Genomic DNA, 8,374 nt, shown 5'->3' with positions numbered 1-8,374 from the left:
TTGAACGTGTCGATTCAGAACGTGGGTATCTCGGTTTCAATTGGAACCACGGCCTCGACCCCATATGCAAGGGAGAATGGCGTCTCGCCGGTGGCGTTTCGCGCGGTTGTCCTATATGCCCATAGGACGAATGGCAATTCCTCGGCCCATGCGCCTTTCTTGTCTTCGAGCTTTTTTTTCAGGTTGCTTTTGATAGTCTTGTTGACTGCCTCGACTTGGCCGTTGGCCTGAGGATGACACCGCGAGGAGAAGGTCTTGCTGATCTTCAATTGATCGCAGATATCTCTTACTCGCGCGTTGTCAAATTGTGCTACGTTGTCGGTCACAATCGAGGCGGGGATACCGTGCCTGCATATGATGCTTTTCCAGATGAAGTTTGTCGTGTTTGCTTCAGTTATTTTGGCAAGCGGCTCGGCCTCTACCCACTTAGTGAAGTAGTCGATGGCGATAATGGCGTACTCGTATTGCCTTGGCGCTCTAGGGAGCTTACCAATGATATCCACGCCCCACTTAGCAAAGGGACGTGGGACAACAATGCTGCTTAATGGGGTCGGGGGCTGTCGCGGAATTTCCGCGAAGCGCTTGTTGTCAATGGTGCCCACAAGAAGAGTAGTAGTGTCTATTTATGTACATTTGATGTCATATAGTCTTACGAAGACTCTTGCTTGTAATTGCCTATTCATTCATTAATAAAGTTGAAACGTTCATTCATTCTTTCTTTGTTTGAAGCTTTATGATAAAACCTTAGTCTTTTAGTCCATAAACAAACTTAACAACTTACGAAGAGACAAATGTAGATTTGCATGAACAAACTCTTCGTAGTTTGCTTAAAACGATATATTCGCAATCTTAGGGTCAAAGGACTATTGACCTCAGTATGATTGTTAGAAGAATCTATGATGTCTGGTTATGAGGCATTGAGAGTTAGGAACTCTATAGTTCTTCTAGGTATCTTCCGAAGGTACTGAATTGACCAGTGCACTTCTAGAGACAAGATAAGAACAAACCATTTAACCTCTTATGTCTCGAAGTCACTATGTATGAATTGCATCATGCTTACCTTAATCCTGAAATGAGACATGTCATTTCACACCTTAGTATTCTCATTTGAGAAAGTCAAATTTCGGACTCACTATGTGATTCCGAACAAGGCCTATTGGTGAGGTACTAAGTTGTGAGTCTGTCATGAGTAACTTTGTGAAGTTCTCATAGATATGGAATTCATGTACAAGATTGCTGAAATGCAATGTATGTCACCTCATGCTTTGTTCCTTGGAGTGTGAATAAATGAACTGGCCAGTGTCCAAATTGAGTCCTGACTCTTTTGGATGAAACAATGTGACTTGTTAGCTCCTCGTCAATACATTGTTTCTAACTTATTCACAAGCGACAAAGGAGTTGAGGAAATAACAGCTAGAAGGGTAAAATGGTAATTTAGTAAATCCCGACTAGCTGATGACATTCATGAAGGGTAGCATAGATAATATTCAGTGGATCCGCTCATCATAATTAGGTCGAATTCTTGAGTAGAAAATAAATTCATTTGAACCGAGAGATTTTCAGTGTCAGCTCTTTAGTGGAGTCAGTTGGCATTAAGCTAAACTTGGAAAAGGTTTGTGAACTTTTGAGTCCAAGTGTTTAGCTAAAGCTTTGTTCATTTGGATCCATGAGGTCACTGTCACGAATCACATCGATAGGAATAGTTAAACTGGAAGCTAAGTCAAAACAAGAACGAAAATAGTCAAAAGGGTATTTTTGTCTTTTGAGACAAAGGATGAAATGAATGTCAATAAATTTTTTGACAAGTTCATTTGATGACTTAATGTCACTCGGCCATGACTTGATTATTGGGCCTTGTGGATTAATTTCATTTCATAAGAATTTTATTGAAAATTCTTAATGGGCCTTTTTCATGTTGTCATGAACAAATGGAAAAGCTTCTAGAAGGCCTTTCTAGAGTATAATAGGCGCCCAATACCCAAAGAGAAAGAGAGTTCCTTTTGTGCATTAATGTATGAAGATACTTGCCAAAAGAAAAAGAGGAAACAAATTTCCTCTAAGAGGCATAAGGGATTTCGGCCAAACAAGCTTGGAGAGAGCAAGGAATAAAAGAGGAAACAAATCCAAGGTGTCATTAAGGCACATGTTGGCCGTGTGACTTGGATGGGAATGGGCAATAAAGATTGCTCATAAAGGCTTGGAAAATAAGAGGAAACTACTTCTTTCCAAGGCCAACCCTTCTCCTATAAATAGGACCCTCATTCCTCTCATTCTATTCATTCCACATAAGTTAGAGATTGAGAGCTTCTCTCTCTAGACCTTGTGGTGGCCGAAATCCTCTCTCTCTCTCTTTCTATTTTATTTTCGATTTTTCTTGTTATGGCACCTAGGTCCTCACTCGACCTAGTGTTTAGCTCTGCGACTTCGAGACTCGTTCTCAAGTCGTAGTGTTTAAAAGTGCCCACTCACTGATTCCTTCTTTTCGAGTGATTTAGTGATAGAAACTTTCGTGGTTGCTCGAGGTGCCGAGGAAAGAAAGAGAGACGTGCTGCGAGGGGAGACGAGCGTTGCAACTTTCCAAAAGCTTCTACAAGGTTCAAGCTTCAAGAAAGGTTAGTAACTTTAATAGCTCATATTGGTTTTTATTTACATGCACATGCTCTTGTCTAGGTTAGTAAAAACTAGTTTTACTTTAAAAGAAAATTTTTAAAATTCCGCCGCTTAACGAAGCGTTAAACTTTTTCTCAAACCCTAGATCGATTCCAACAAATGGTATCAGAGCTATGGTCAAAGGAATGCATGTGCATGTTTTTAAATTATGAGCTTGAAAATCGTTTTCGAAAGTTTACTAATTTTGTGACAAGTTAGAATTGTAATCTTAGATTTTTTTTTTAATTTATTGCTCATGCCTTTAAATTAAAAACCATGTTGATTTTCTATGAGTTTGGGATGATGTTAAAACACATTAGAATCAGTTCTAAAAGTTTTTAATTTTTTATATTGAAAAACGTGTTTTAAAGGTTTGAGAAATTTCGAGTAAAATTTTGTGACTAGTTTTGTTATCTTCCTAGTTTCTTATTTTTACTTGAATCGTTTTATGCATGTTGTTATTTCTTTTATTCTATGTTATTACCCTGCTAATAAAACACAAATAAAAGCTTTAAACAACTTCATAAAACGTTCCGTTACACTCGATTCTTTTTCGCATCTAAAAGGACAAAGCTTTAATTTATTTCTTTTTCTTCGAGCTGGAATGTAAACCCGCATTAAAAGCGGCATAACTCTCTGCTCCGAAATCGAAATTTAATGATTCTTGAATCAAATTAAAGCTCTGTCTGTCCTCTGTCCAATGCCACCGGTTTCGGCTCAAAAGGACATCGGAGCCGCCAGTTATGGCGATTTTACTCCGAGGTGCGCGGCTGTCTGAAACTCCAGTTTTTTAGAAATCCGGATTTTCAAACCCCACTACCATGAGTTATAGAACTCTAATGAGAAAATTTTCTTGAGCAAAAATGTTTTTCATATGATTATAAACATGATGTGTAAAGATTAAAAGTTTTGATTTTTGAAAGATTAATTGAAATTGATTTTTTACAAAACTAGTTTGAATTTTGAAAAACCGTTTTCACTTTCAAACTTGAAAATATTTTGTCATCCAAATCAAATAAGTTTTCAAAATGTTTTCAAAACTATATCTATATCACATATGTTCAAAATCTATATGCTCTTGAAATTTTGAGTGGGAGGTCTCTTTGTAGACAAAGCCGAAAAATAAAAAGATGTGTAATCTCAAACTTTCAAGTGTTCGAGTGAGTTGAAGTTCACACTTCCCTCACGCACTTTCCCGAAATAGAAAATAGGAAAAGATCGAGTATGTCCCTTGTGCCTTTATGCACTAATACTGCTCTGAACATGTCGATCTAGGATTCTCTTCTAGTTGTCCGCTCTGTCGCTCTCTAACTAGGAAATTTGTTTCCGAACTTATAAGAGTCGATGAACCAACTCCAAAAACTAAGTGGGAGGGTTATACTTGTTGTTTGTAACCCACGATCCCCAACACTAATGAAAAGTGCAAGTGTCGCCGGACTAAGAGTCACCCTCGTGGCCCTCTCTTAAATGAGAGTACTCAAGGGCGCTTTGCTCTGATCATTGCTCAATGAGCTACGTTCGAGAGTGAGACGATGATGACAAGACCTCCCCTCGGCGGATTGTTTTTCAAAGTCAATCTTTTGGACTAAGTGGTTGGTTACACACTTAGACTCAATCCCTAGTAATCCTCCCTCGAGGCCCTGCGAAAGGATGTGAGTGATCAAACCAATTTACAAGGTGGCTAGTCAAAATTGATGTATTGACATCTTGGCTATGCATTAATGATGAGTCATTTACTTATGAAAGGAGACTCGTTGCGGCCTTCCCTCGAAGGAGTAAAGTGTCATTTCGTTCATAACACCTTTGGATTTTACAAAAGTCTTAATGAAACTTAAATCCTAAACCAAAGACTAATCATAAACTTGTTTCAACTTATATAGGCAATATGTCTCTCAACCCTCTCTCTATCTTTCTTTCCTCGAACCAACTCAAAAACGAAAACTACATAGATTCGAAACATAACCTCGACATAATACCTACCGTTAACAAGCACAAATGGGTACTCACCACCCCGTGTCCTCCTCTGACGAATAATGATTCAACTCAAGAGGACAATGACGCCTTAGCGGCCTGGCTTCGATCCGATGAGATTGTGAGGTGCTATATCTTAGCATCTATGAACAATATGCTGAACAAGCAACATCGTGACATCGAGACTGCCGCTGACATGCTCTACAATCTCCTTGAGAGTTTTGGAGGGCAAAGGCGTCAAGCAAGGCAAAAAGCAGTCCGACAGTTCATGAACTGTCATATGAAGGCTAGGACTCCTGTTAGAGACTTTATGATACCGATCATTAGTTTTCTAAATAAAATGGAAATCCTAGGATCTGAGACTGATGGGAAGAATCTCATAGATATGATCTTAGAAACTCTCCCCGCGTCTCTTGATACCTCCAAGATGAACTACTCCATAAACAAGCTAGAGTACACTGCTACCAAGCTTATGGAGGAACTTCACACTGCTGTAGGTTTCACTAAGAGAAAGAGGAATCAAGGAGAGGCACATGCTACTGAGCAAAAAGCCTCCGCCTCTGAAACTGTGAAGAGACCTTACAAGGCCGACAAAAAGAACTGTCCCGCCTATCTCAAAGCAAAGGAACATAGTATTGTACTAGTTACCGAAGCATGCTTAGTAGCTGATAATGTATCAACGTGGATTCTTGACTCCGCTGCTACTAACCATATTTGTTGTTCCTTGAATGGTTTCAAGAAAACCAAAAGCTTAGAGGAAGGCGAGTTCTGTTTCAAATGGGGTGATGGGAGCCTGGTGTCTGCAAAGGCTGTGGGATCCGTGACGCTGTCTTTTGAAGACCGCACTTTAAACTTGAATAATGTTTATTTTGTTCCTACCTTTGGGAAGAACTTAATATCCGTTGCTCGTCTTCGTGAGCAAGATTATTGTTTAAAGTTCATTAAGAATGGAATTCGTATTTCGTTTCCTGATAATTCTTTTGTCACTGACGCATGTATGAAGAATGCTCTTTTCTACATCTATCCCACTCAACCTTCTCTTTTAGACACCGAAATAGATAATGATCTAATTAGGGAGCCAAAGAGGATCAAACTTTCTGAATCCTCCGATCTAACAAAATCAACACACCTATGGCACTTAAGACTTGGTCATATCAGTCTAGAAAGGATTAAGAGACTTGTGAGGGATGGTCCACTCCAAGCCTCTGCAATAGGTTCACTACCTACTTGTGAATCCTGCATAGAAGGAAAAATGACTAAGCGACTTTTCTCTGATAAAGGTCGAAGAGCCACTGAGTTGCTGGAACTAATACATTCTGATGTATGTGGTCCGCTCAGCCAACAGGCACGTGGAGGATACGAATACTTCGTTACCTTCACTGATGATTACTCACGATATGGGTTTGTCTATTTGCTCAAACACAAATCCGAGACCTTTAACGTATTTAAGGTCTTTAGGGCTTTAGTGGAAAAGCAAACTGGCAAAGTGATCAAAACCCTTCGATCTGATCGAGGTGGTGAGTATATGTCTGGAGAGTTCGATGACTTTCTTAAAGAAGAAGGTATTGCTTCTCAGCTTACCGCACCTGGCACACCTCAACAAAACGGAGTGTCAGAGAGAAGAAACCGAACTCTTATGGAGATGGTTAGATCGATGATGAGTTACTCATCACTCCCGCTTTCCTTTTGGGGATATGCCCTCGAAACAGCCGCTTACATTCTGAACCAAGTTCCGTCTAAAACGGTTCCTGGTACTCCTTATGAAAGATGGACTGGCCGTAAAGTAAGTTTGGGCCACATCCGAATTTGGGGTTGCCCTGCACATGTGCTAAGGCAAAAGACTAGCAAGTTGGCTAGTAGGTCAGAATTGTGCCTGTTTGTAGGATATCCGAAGGAAACCAAAGGTTTCATTTTCTATAGTCCCGAGGACGATAAGACTTTCGTTAGCACGAATGCTCGTTTCCTCGAGGAGGACTTTATGAATGATGCAAAACCTAGAAGCAAAATTGTGCTTGAAGAAAAGTTGGGTGAGGAAGCTTCTACCTCATCTGTAAGAACTGTTCTTACCCCAACTGAAACACAACCTAACTCATCAGAATCTCGTCAAGTAGTACTTCGACGTAGTGGGAGGGCTACTCAAAAGCCTGACAGGTACATGTCTTATGGAGACTCTCTTGTAGCCGTCTCCGACATGGATGACCCTGTTTCCTATAGCCAAGCGATGGCTTGTTCTGAATCAAACCTTTGGCTTGACGCCATGAAAGTTGAAATGCACTCGATGTATGTCAACAAAGTCTGGAAACTTGTAGACCTTCCTGAAGGGATTAAACCCGTAGGGTGTAAGTGGATATACAAGAAGAAAAGGGGTCCTGATGGGAACGTCGAGACGTTCAAAGCACGACTTGTGGCGAAGGGTTATACCCAACAAGAAGGGATTGACTATGAAGAAACCTTCTCGCCAGTCGCGATGCTTAAATCCATCCGCATACTCCTATCCATAGCTGCAGCTCTCGACTATGAGATCTGGCAAATGGATGTCAAGACAGCCTTTCTGAATGGCAATCTTGACGAGCGCATTTACATGGCTCAACCAGACGGTTTCATGGATAAAGGTCAAGAGACCAAGGTTTGTGAGTTGCTTAAATCCATTTATGGACTAAAGCAAGCATCTAGGTCATGGAATATTAGATTCGATGAAACTGTAAAGAGCTTCGGCTTTGAACAGTCAATAGATGAGCCTTGTGTTTACAAGTTAATACACGAAGGCAAGGTTGTGTTTCTGGTACTATATGTCGATGATATACTACTCATTGGTAATGACATGGGTAAGTTATCTGAGGTTAAGGTCTGGCTGGCAAAACAATTCGATATGAAGGATCTAGGAGAAGCCGCGTACATTCTGGGGATCCAAATCTTTCGAGATAGGAAAAACCGGACCCTGTCGCTCTCTCAAGAATCTTATATTGATAAGGTGATGGATCGCTTCTCGATGCAAGACTCCAAGAAGGGTCAAACACCCTTTAGGCATGGAGTTTCACTCTCTAAGGACCAGTCTCCCAAGACTGCACAAGAGATTGAAGACATGAGGAAAATTCCTTACGCCTCTGCCGTAGGAAGCCTCATGTATACCATGCTTTGCACTAGACCTGACATCTGTTTCGCCGTTGGCGTAGTTAGCCGTTTCCAATCCAACCCTGGACCCGAGCACTGGATTGCTGTTAAGCATGTTCTTAAGTATCTTCGAAGAACTAGGAACTTGATGCTTACATACTCAGGTACTGACCTGACTATGACGGGATATACCGACTCCGATTTTCAAGCGGATAAGGATTCCAGGAAATCCACTTCGGGATCTGTGTTCATCCTTAAATGGTGGAGCTGTTGTGTGGAGAAGTATTAAGCAATCTTGCATTGCTGACTCCACAATGGAAGCAGAATATGTGGCTGCTTGTGAAGCATCCAAAGAGGCTGTATGGCTTAAGAAATTCCTTAAGTATTTGGAAGTTGTTCCAAACGTCGACGAGCCCATGACCCTTTATTGTGATAATAGTGGGGCTGTCGCTAACTCAAAGGAACCTAGAAGCCATAAGCGCTCTAAACATATTGAGAGGAAATACCATTTGATTCGAGAGATCGCGCAACGCGGAGACGTGGAGGTGAAGTAGATCTCTGGCAGATCCATTCACCAAGGCCCTAGCGAACATGGTCTTCGACCAACTTCGAGAAGGATTAGGCATGTAGGACTACTCACATC

The sequence above is a fragment of the Urtica dioica genome, chromosome 2 (assembly GCF_054948205.1).
Source record: "Urtica dioica subsp. dioica isolate 48M chromosome 2, U.dioica_male_clone48M_v1_H2, whole genome shotgun sequence".
Taxonomy (NCBI): Eukaryota; Viridiplantae; Streptophyta; class Magnoliopsida; order Rosales; family Urticaceae; genus Urtica; species Urtica dioica.
The sequence above is the reverse complement of the archived record's forward strand: the minus strand, read 5'-3'. Positions refer to the sequence as shown.